Source organism: Atractosteus spatula, chromosome 1 (assembly GCF_055471065.1).
Source record: "Atractosteus spatula isolate fAtrSpa1 chromosome 1, fAtrSpa1.hap1, whole genome shotgun sequence".
NCBI lineage: Eukaryota > Metazoa > Chordata > Actinopteri > Semionotiformes > Lepisosteidae > Atractosteus > Atractosteus spatula.
In genome coordinates, this window is record NC_142706.1 from 57,126,862 (window position 1) to 57,139,263 (window position 12,402).

The window sequence follows — 12,402 nt, forward strand, 5'->3', positions numbered from 1 at the left end:
CAGCTGTGAAGAAATAGGACTTAAGAAACAAACAGCAGGTTTCATTTTACATTTACATTTTACTAACTCAGTTAAATAGGCAGCATCAACAGCAATAAAAGGAGATAAACTCAAACCTGTGAAGGTAGGAGAGTGGTGGTTGTCATGACTGCAGGAGATGAGGTCAGCAGCTGGTTATTAATGCCATGTATTTTGTTGTGAAATAATTGTATGAATGTGTTACATTGTTCATTAAAGGGAGAAATAGAGTTATTAGATGAATCAAGCATTTTATTGCTAAGTAAAGAATAAAACGAAAGGATTACGACAAAACCTCTCAGTGTGGCTGGAGCAGAAGGGCGATTTGGTTGCCTTAAGGACCTCTCCATTAGCTTGTATACGCAGAAAGTGGATGCAGCAAATTACAACAGGGGACAAGACGACTCTTTATTTCACATTTTTAAACCTTACCATGAGCTTAAGGATTTGAAACTCTATCCAGCAAAACAGCATTTTCCAAAAAATAAATATTTTAATTGAAAACATAACAATGCTATGAGCTTAGTGGCACTTAAAATTATACATGATTTATTCAAAATGCCCTTGTCTTCTAAACAGAGCAGCATGGACCTTTATTATGTGTGGTAGTAGATACATATTATTGATCAACCAATATTAATAAATAACAGTCAATGTCACGATCCGGTTCTTTCCGGGCCCTATGCGGACGACACGATCCAGAATTGTGAAGACACAAGGGGAAAAATGGTCATGCAGGAAAAGGGTCTGGAGACAGGGGGCGTGTCCGGGGAGTGCTGGTGATCCGGGGAGGTGTGGCCGAGGCAAACAATCCATGTAAAGTCCAAACGGGGAATCCAACACAAAAGCAAGAGTCCTTAACCAGGCAATCCATCCGGGGGTTAGAACCATGAACCGGGTCGGGACTGGCAAAGGGAGGGGAATCAGGAACTGAAGGTTAAAAACATAACGGAGCCAGATGCAGCAGGACCCGGGTTCTCACGATGCGGAAATCAATGAGAAGCCCCGGATGACGTCTGCATCTGGCTTATAAGGTGGAACAGAAGAGGGGCTGGAATAAAGAACAGGTGTGGGTAATGGGACAGAACGAGGAAGGGCTGGAGCACCCTTAAGAGGAGGAGTAACGATCGTGACATCCAATGAAGATACAAATGAGTCCTTGACACCTTAAAATCCTAGCGTCTTAATCAAATCTTAAAGGAACAGCATGAGCAAATAACTGTGCTCTTGCCTGACATACAGTAAAAATAATTTAGAATTGCTTGCATTTGCTAGTGATTTTCATCTCATTGAGTCCAAAAATATTTCACATACAGTGTCTTGCAAAATTATTCAGATTTTTGCACAGCTTGACTACTTTATAGCTTGTAGTTGACACTTGAAATGACATATGAAGCAGCAATTAATATTTGATTCCACACATTCAAAGCTAAAGAAAAGAAAGAAGGAAATGGATAATATTAAAGTGAAATGTCCCTTTGGCCCTTTGGTTCAACAATATCCTAGTCACTCCACAAAGGGGGCTTGTATGGAACTGATAAAAAATCAACTCAATTCCTGCATGGTGTTTGAAACTAAGAACCTAATGTAAGTAAAACTGCAGTGTGGAAAAAAGGTTTTAAAAGGTTTTACTGTAAATATGAACAATAACGATAGCATATTTGGTCAGACTGAAAGCTGAGAGATCACTTTTCATACCTAAACAAATTAATCTTAAGTTAGTGACAGATTGAGCAGTTCCTATTTCTTTTATGTTGGTCATTTACCACTGTGGAACTAGGATTTTAAAAAATATTTGACAAATATGTTTATGGGAAATATACATATGCATATGCAATGCACAAAAAGGAATGTTTAAAAAACAGAATCATTCTTTCATTATACAATGAATGGCCAAATATTTGTTTTCTTTCTCACCCATAAATGTTCATAAATATTCTAGGCTAAGTAAAATTATGAACAATTATTATTAATTAAAGTAAATAATACTGGGTCATTTATTTCTCCATTTTTATCCATCAGCCTTTTAGAGGTTTTGAACAGAACTGCTCTTTAATTAAAATATGAAAAAGCAATTCATAATAGATGGATTTGTCCCATTGCAATTTAAATGATAACAGTCATGGAAAAAGACATCTGATTCAGGTGTTAGTAGGGTAATTTAAGGTTGTTTTAAACAAAGTCATTCATCTAATTGCCCAACTTTTTATAAACCCTACAATTGGAGTTTGTTTTAACAAATAGATCACAGGGGCATTTCAAAATGACCTTATCATAAAAATGAGAATAGCCTATGGCATTATCACAACTATTATACAATGGTTGCCTTACTGGAATTGTGGTTTTAAAACTTAAGTTGAGGGTTTTCAGACTTCTTTATACAGTTCAAGGAAAAAGTATTAAAAATAATTGAGTAGATTGTAATGGTGCTTAATAGTAGTGCACTGTGTTAGTGGAAGAGAACCCAGGCAAGATGAACCATGCAAATTGACATTCTACTTTCCAAGCACTGAACTGCTTATTTGACGATAACCAGTAGGAAAGGGTTTGCACTGAAGAGATAAGAAATTTGCAGAAAGTGCCTCTTCTGCCTCCTCAACACAGACCTTTAAGAAAGAACTGACAGTTCATTCCAATTTACTGAAAGCTTAAAAATATTTATTTTCATTAAATTATGTTTTCAAAGTTATTTTATTTTCTTTTTAACTGGCTACCCACTGAACAATTTGTAAATAAATAGGCTTTTCAAATACATTCCATTAGGGATAGTGATATATTATTTTACATTATATATATTCATAGAATATATTATTTTATATGTTGTGTGTTATAATGGGGGAACATTCATACAGTATGTTGGGACATCTTTTAAAGACACAAGAACTAAAGAAGGAAGAAAATACTCAGTGTAGCACAAATGCTAGTAAAGCAAGCAAAACCAAAAGGAAAAGCTTAGTTCTTTCGTTAGAGCTCTATCTGACTTTATGCTTACTGTCAGAGGCAGGGCAGTTACATGAATATAAAACAATACAATCAAGAGGTATTTGTATTTGTTTGTTTAATTGTGACTTAACACTCAGGGTCTTTTCCAGGCTTAGGTCAATGTCCAATTCCGGTTCTCCTGCAAAGAAACATACTTGTCCAAAGTCATTTTGATGCATTTCCATTAAGGCTCCTTAGCTCTTACTCTCTAGCATTTCACAATTAACAAAACACCCACACTTCAACCTTTGTAAGCTGGTTTTTATAACCTGTGCTTATCCATTCCAATTGACAGTGTCAATCAACAGACCAATGAATATTTAAAATCCTTTCATTGGAGTTTAAAATATATATATTTTTTAAAAATAGACACATACTGGAAATCTCATAAATTGTCATTTAATTTGTTTTAGAATATTAATAAAACATTATTTCATACTTTTATACATGTACAGTATGAACTAGCATTTGGTTCTCAGGTGAAACTGTTTTTCATCATTATCATCAGAATAACCCAGCTGTTTTATTCACTGATCATAAAAAGTTGTCCGAAAAGGTTAACTTAAGTTTCATTTAATTAAACATTTAACTAGTACATACTTAATCAAAATACAAAGGATAACAGGATTTTAAATGCCAAAACCCAGCACAATGTATAAAACATCAGAATCATTCATTTACAGTTCTTAGCTGAAGGAATTTCAGTGAGATTGGCAAAGTAAAATGCAAATTGCTAACTCCTTTGTTCTTTGTTTTTTCCCCCTATTAAAATATCATAATGTTTATTTATGTTTTGTATTTTTCAAATATCAAATAATGCATTGGTAATTTGAGCTATCTTTAATCTCTCTAATTCAGAGTCAGCCATCAGCAGAATTTGTTGTGCATTGTTGTCATAAGAACATAATTTATATTGTGTTTGGCTATATAAATAACAAGCTTATCTGCATGATTATTTGCACAAATGTTCTAATCAAAACAAAACTAAAAGGACAAATAATTATGCACATATTGAAATTACGTCAAACTTTATAACTTGTTAGGAAATAAGAATAGTCAAACAAATATGATCAACAGAATATTTATAGAACATGGTGTATGCAAATATCTTATTTATAAACTTCTAGCACATGATTCTGGGTTGATGTATGTTATTAATTTTGTATTTAAGAGTATATATATTTAAGATACCAGCAAAGCAGAAATACATACAGACATTGTTATCTTGTTTCACAGTTTTTCTTCCATAATTTAATTTTTCTAGCAATTTATATCTTTAAGGAGTGATTTTACTTGTTTAAGAAATGGCTTATGTGAAATCTGAAAACCTATTTATATAGTGTGAAAACAAGCAAAACAAAAAAAGATTTTAAGAGAACCTCATAAAAAGAGTAGTTGATGTTTATCACTGTGAAAAGGGTTATGAAACTATTTCTAAATATTTAGGGCTCCATCCAATGACAGATAGTCTGGAAAATATTCAACACCGTGGAGTCTCTGCACAAGACTGAAAGGAACATTGCTCCTTATCTAAGTTTGCCAAACAGCACCTGGATTATCCACAAGAATACTAAAGGAATTTTCTCTGGTCAGATGAGTCTAAAGCTGATCTTTTTGGCCAGAATGAGAAATGTTTTGTTTGGTGAAAACCAAACACTGCCATTCAATAATAGACCTATTAAATATTGTAGTTGGAGAACCATGGTTTTGGGCTACATTTCTGCCCAAAAGGATCCAGTCAGCTTGCATTCATTGATGGATCTATAAATCTGGTGTGGTATCAACAAATTCTGGAGGAGAGTGTCATGCCATCCATTCAGCAAGACAATGATCATAAACAAACAATCAGAGCTACAATAGACTGATTAAAAAAGGAGGAATTTCACATTATGGATTGACCAATTCAAAGTCTGGACTTAAACCTTATTGAAATATTAAAATACAGGACCTGAAGTGAGATGCAAGGAAATCCTCAAATGTAGAAGACTTAAAGCAGTTCTGTAAGGGTGTAAATGCTTGATAAGCTCATGTGAGAGACTGATACACAATTACAGGACACATCTAGTTAGAGTCATTGCTGCTCAAAGAGGTGCTGTTAGTTACTGAATAGTATTTCATGTGAGAATACTTAATGTCGAATCATTTTATTAATTTAATAGTCTAAATATATCTTAAGTTGGGATTGCACAGTTACAAAGTGGTAAGCAATGCTGCCTTGCAGAGGTATTTTCCCAGCTACTCCAGAAAAACCTGGGGAGTACCCCAAGTCCTGCAACTGGGTTGTCATCTTGCTGCAACTCTGATCAGAAACAGTATGCATCTGAACCTGCTAGTATGCGGTTATATTGTATTTACAATTTGATGATAAACTAGGAATAAATGCAACACTGGACTGTGAGCATGTCCTACTTTTACAACATGTGAACAGGATTCATTTTCACAAAAACAGAGGTGGTATTACCTTTTCAATTTGAAGGCTTTGGTATCTTCTAAAATCAAGCAAAACTCTTTTTTAGCCACAATTTTAAATTTTGAGTCCACAGCATTTAGTATGTGAATGATTGTGTCCCAGAAGCAGAGTATGCAGCTCCTTTTTAAAGAAATTTTCTTCTTCTGTTGTATCTTTTTCCTCCATATGACTGTAAAAGAACTGTGTGTAAAAGATCCCAGTGCTGAACTATGAGTATATTTGTTTTAATTTTGCAGGCTATGTACTACAGTTCTGTACAGATATTACTGCTTTGATTTCTACATATATCACATCCACCTAAGAAAATGTTGCTATAAGTAGTTTATAAACCCAACCTTTGATTTCTCCTGTCATTAATAAGCTATCATCAGCATTACTATAACATCATCAGAATTAACAGACATGTTCATGTTCTGATTGGTTTCAATTTGGTTTCAATTCTACCAGTATATTACTCAAAAGAGACTTTAAGACAGGTGCATATCGTGGCTTGTCATAATAATGGTTTCATTGTTGTTTTTCAGTATGTGGGCCAAACTGTTGTGTCATATATTGTCATACAGGGTCAGCACAGTAAGCCTCTGATATCTGATTCTATGCTGATACCCTCGCATGACCTCAAATGAAGTCTTAAATCTCTCAAAATCATTATTTACTTGCCCTTTTCATTTTTTTCTGCATGGGAAATATAAAAAGAAAGGTCTTTTTATTTTCATGTGCCTAGTTTTTTTTAATTGCACATATGTTGTTTGTATTTTTCTTTCCTGTTACTGTAAATCCACTCCTTGTCTCTTGACTGCACCAACATTTTATATTGGATAACAGACACCAACTCACCTCTGATTTAAATTGATGCTTACCTGCCTATAAAGAGTATATTGGGGTGGAACTCTGGGTGTTTAACCTGAGACCCATGGTGTAGCAGTTAGTCTAGTTTTGTTTCAGCTTTATGGGGAGTGAATCCTCTCTGTGCTTTTGCACTGCTTATCTAAATAATAGCTCAATCTCTTTATGATTGCTAGAAGGAAGTTGCCTGCAGAAAATTAAGGAGAAATGTTCTTTCTTTTTGCTTTGGTAAATATTTCCTCTTTAATACAGCAATTTGAGCACGCAAATAACTGTTTTTGTGTCTAGAATATTTTTCATGAGTTCTGTGACCATCCCCAGTCTTACAGCCTGGCAGTTTACCCACATTGAATAAAAACTGGGTGGGATTAGATGGGTTTTTCAGTATAATTCTGTACAAGATATGAGATCCTGCACAATCCTATAATCCTCTACAATATCTGTACAAGGGGGAATCTATCATTTTTATCAATAGAATGTAAAACACATGTCAGATTAGGAAAATAAAAGTTAATTTAGTAATGGGAGGAGAACAAGAAATCTGAACTTAAGTTTTAAGTTTTACATACAGTATATTCTGTATATGCCTTGTATATTCATTAACCCCATAACTATTTCAACTTTTATAAAATGATTACAATTTGTTTTAGGATTATCCTAACAAATTCAAATTACAATAAAGGAAATTATGTTATTTACAATACATATTGTATATGTATGTACTGTATCCTTTACTGAAATGGTGCAAGGAACTGAGTAATTCTTCACTTCAATATACAGTATAGGCTATCCATCCAAGTACCAAGGATATTAGGTTTATAGATTCATGCATCTTAAAGAAACATAATGTTATTTGCCTAACAGCAGTTTTTTTCAATAAGAAATTCATTATACATAGTTATGCACAAGTATTACAGTTAAACCATTTACTGAAAAATGCATTGCCGCTTGTATAAACAACTATTTAATAGTTTTTCTTCTGGAATGTTTTCCTAATTCATCTGTACGTAATGACTGATTCACAAGCCTACTTATATGCATCTTATTTTTAGAAAACTGGTGGTAAATTATGTCAGCCATTTTTGGACTGTCAATCCAACATACAAAATTGCATTTCACACAAATATTGCTATACACATTTTTTGTGAAATTGACCTTGAAACTAATCTTGGTTGTAGTGTTAATTTTTATCATCATTTATGAGTTACGAAATATTTAATTCAGAGTGCCATATAACTGATTTAGACCAACCACATATTTTGTGTACTTTTTATCATCTGGAAAATTATGTTGCCTCAGAATTGGAGAAAACTGTTGTATAAGAATTTCTATTATGTAAGTGAACATGTTATTTACAGACAGTGGTTTATAAAATAACCTTCAGATATTTTGAAATTACACAGATTTTCCAGGGATAAAACTAACGATTTTTATTCATTGTGATCCTTGCATTAGTAAGATCTTTGCATTCTTGATCAGGTGTCTTCTCCTTAAAACCATACGACAGATATTGAATAGGAAGGTAAGTGTGATGCCAGCTGTTGTAACAGAAAGAATAACGTTCTGGATCCCGAGATGAAGTTAAACAGATGAGTTTATTGCATGCAAGGAACAATAAAGCTGAAGTCTTGTTTCCCGCAAGAAACAACAAAACCGAAGTATTGTTCAAAGTGCCGGTACAAACTTTAGGTTTTATATAGTCCTTCCTTGCTGCTCTGATTCATCATTCGTTATTATGGTAAAGGGGGGATATCATGGGTTTGACCAGTTTACAGCTTTTTGGCCAAATGGTCAGGGATTAGTCCCCAGGGGGTTCACTAGCTCTCCTAGCTAGCATCTGGAATCCTTATCAGTTAACCCCCCTTCCTGCCATAAACTCCAGCCTTAGAAGTCTAATCTTCATGCAGAAAGGACTTAAAATTAACCCCGTCTTCACATCTTACTTCACAGCCAAAGTGAAATTGTTTATACAAGGAAAATCTGGGCCTATATATAGACTGTATAAGGATATTTGAATCGTTACTTAATGTTTTAAAAAGACTGCACAGTAATAACCCAGTTGTGTTGTTGCCTTTGTAAAAAGAGGACATATTGGACTGTCAGCACTTAGGCATCAATGTTTTCAGCACTGTATATTAGAAAAGAGTATCTTTTTTCTACTTAATGTGGAAATATGAATAGATTTATGCATTAAGGTGAAGAAGAACAAGAGTTTTACAACTCTTTTGTACATAATATTTCAAAACGTACGGTATGGTATTTGTGAACCGTAAATAAAAAAGATACCTAGGTCAGCTACTAGGTCAGCAATTGCCTTTGGCAAGTTTCAAGACTTTCTTACAATCTCTTGGTTTGCCAAGATCTAACAGCACCCTATCAAGCTCATTTCTTTAAGTCTAAGGTTAACTGACATTTTTAAAAAGCCAAAAACATTGTTTGCTTTGAATGAACCAACCATGATGTAAGAAAATGCACTATACCTCAAAATAACAAAACATGATCATGCCAGAATAATCTCTCATTTCATTTCACACTACAAAAGGTATGCCTTATAAGAAAAAAAAACATTTTAGATTAAGCTTTCCATTTAAGGGGAAGGCTAAAGCAATGTTTGGACCTTTTTCTTTGGATCATCATTGGTTTAAGATGCATTTTCTGCTCTGTGATCAGGATCTTCTCAACACCGCTAACTACTGAGATTTTAGCTTTGTAAACATTTTGAATCACAGCAAGCTGCGTCAATAAGTACCGAGCAACTGACTGTGCAAGTTGGGCTGAATTGCTCCTGTATTTTGTGATCATTCTTGTTTTACTAGCTCTTGCAATATATAAGAATTGTTATTTTAGTTTACATTAATTAAAATATAAAGGTACTCCATAAAAATTGCATTGCATGAGAGAAACCCATGACAATTTCTGTTATTCTTTATTGAATACTTTATTGTTCATTGCAAAGGCACAACACACTTTTGTACAAATGTACATTATAGTACTACATTCATTTACCTACAAAAATAAGCACAATAGACTTACCCTTATATTTTCAAAGCACACAATCCCTATTAGTATTTCTGTATTGACACAATCATTTTGTAGTTTCATAATCATTTCATCTCACCAAGGTCAAATTCCAGGAATCAATTTTACATCAGAACCTTATAAAATTCCCAATGGAATCCCTCAATCTCTTAAAATAAACAACAAATAGCTTTGGTGATCTACATCTGAATATTTAAAAAAATTAAATTTTCTAATGTTGTGGAAAGCATATTTACAATTAAATACCATTAAAAGCCCTACTGTTTCATGTTAAAATGGATTATCGTTACCCAGCTGTTTTTGAATTTGGTTCTATCCTTATCTAAAAAAGCACAGAGTATTTTATTATTTTCTTAACCTTAATGCCACTTTGAGTTTTCTAGTATTTTTTATTACTCAGATAAAACCTCTAATAATGTATTTTACATAATAATGAAGGCAGGTAATACTAGTATAATGTTCAAACATAAAGCTATACTGTATTTAGAAAACAGATAGACCTACAATGAACCATGCACTACAGTTCAACATTTAACTCTGCATCTAATAAATAAAATAACAAAATCCAAGTACAGAAACAAACAATGGTGTACATATATTGCATCAAATCAGAGAAAAAGAGAAATAAGAGAAAAGATTACAAAGATTTTATAGATTTGTATCAGGTTGAATTAATTCATAAGATGCACAGTAATCCAGTAGTTACCTTCAGGTATTGATCAAAACTAAAAAAGACAAAACAAATTATGACTGAGGTGGGAAAATATACTCTAAACGTATTAGCATCTCCCAACCACATGGTGAAAATATGCTTGTGTCGAGAACGTTCCAGTGTTGGAACAAATACTTTTAAAATACTGCATGTCTGCAAAGAAAATATAGATATTTCCTTTGTAATACTTTCACCTTTACTTTTCAGGGTGCTAAATATTAAAGAGAATATCAATGGAACAGGAAGAGGTCAATTCCATACTGAAAAGTAAAAAGAAAGAAGAAGAATGAAGTGTGTCAAGAAGGCTCCACAGTTGAAACAATGTTTTATTTTTTCTTTCTTTTTATGTGTTAGAATGGAATTGAACTCTACTTGTTTATTTCAGCTCGCATGCTGATGCAGGTCCCCACTCTAGTCTATTAAGGAAATATAATGTGGGAATTTTAATATTAGACATTGCTGCTTCATAACACTAGAAAACACAATTATCCAAACTAACATCAAATTCTACTTTGCACATATGCTGTATATACAGTAAGTCAAATAACTCACTGTTGGCTCTAGCAAGACACCACAAACTTGAAAGGTCTTACTTGTAAGATACATTTATACCTGTTTTACTGGTGTGAGTTAACTGTATCATCCCGAAACTACTGCCAATCTGACTTCATATACTGTATATGAAATGAACTTAGAAGTCTGTTTTGATTTCATGCATTGTGAAAAGACCCATACCAATTAATGGTTACATACCCATAATTCATAGCAACCGTTTGCTCTTAACAAAGATTGTAGCTCTGAAAGGTGTTCTATTTATGATTTCCATCCACTAGAAAAAAGCCATTGATTTCTGGTCAGACTCTCACCAACCCAGAGTCTATTCCAGAAACAGAAGTTACAAGGTGGGGCAACACCCTGGATTCAACAGTTTCCAACTTGTGTTATTTCCAGTTTGTTTCCAGGTATTTCTTGCCTGTTGCTTTTTCATTTTAAAAGCTGGTAAGTTCAAATTAAGTCACCTCAGAGAAATAATGCAGGATAAGAGCAAAACCAACCTATGTACGTTTACAACAAAACCAAAAAATGCAAAATGTACAGAAACAAATGTAGAGTATTTCCTGTTTTGACTATATGAATCATCCATGCCAATGCTTACACTTCGTCATTAGCACTTTAGAAGAGTGATTGACCTACAAGTAAGAGGCCGGAAGGTCAAAATTTCCAACACGAGTAGAAAATATTCAGATTAGTACCCAAAGCCAGACTCATTTGCATCCTGATATAGTCTAATGAATGAGCTACTGTGCCAGTAGGACAATACAGTTCCTCATTAACCCAAATAAACCCAGGAAATTCTTGGAGGGTCAGCCGTACCAATTTGGGACAAATGTTTTCTAGATGGGGAGATTGTAATAGAGACACATGCTGGCCAAAATTGCCTATGCCATATGTTTCTATAGTTAAACACTAAAATGATATTATGATATCCAATTCCTTAGCCCATTCAGGAAGTATTCGACTACATATAAGGAGTATTGGGATTTAAGTGATGGGGCAAATGTAAAATTTATGGGCGTATTTGATAACAATATGGCTGCCCAATGTATAAGTCAAAATGTGAATTTGTTTCGCAACATTTCTTAGTTAAGGTCTCAAAGCAGAGCGTTTCTGAAACCATGGACTGAGTGCCAGATACTGGTAAAATGCTATTTAATTAAACACATTGATTAAGGTTTCAATAAGCATAGGTAACTAAGAATTCAATTGAAACAAAAAGTCAAAGAGACAAAGGGTAATGTACACTGACATTTGAAAACTGAGCTGTGATATAACGTCTACTGAAAACAAAGTTAACAAAGTTAAAAGTTAAATTTAAACAGGTTTAAATTGGCATTAATTCTTGTAGCAAGGGGCAGCAGGACGATGCGGTTAGAAGCTTGAGATTCATCAAGTTTATGAGCACCGATCTCTGGTGGGTCAGTACCCTTCATACTCTTGAGCAATGTCCTTCACTCAGATTACTTCTATAACATGACCAATGGGTACAAATCTAAATATAATGTCAATATAAATAATAGGAATCAATTATTTCATATAAATTTATAGGTTTTATTTGAGGAACTGACTGATTGCAATCTGACACCTCCTACTTTAGGGTTAGACCCTGGGAGACAAGAATCTATTTAGTTTGGTAGCTGACTGATCCAAGGATCACTTTGATCCATTTTATGAAAGAAACCAGGGTATCAACCTAAACAAGATGGCTCGTTCCATATTCTCTCAACCCTTTGGGTAAAGGAATGCTTCCTAATCTAATTTTAAATTGCACTTCCAT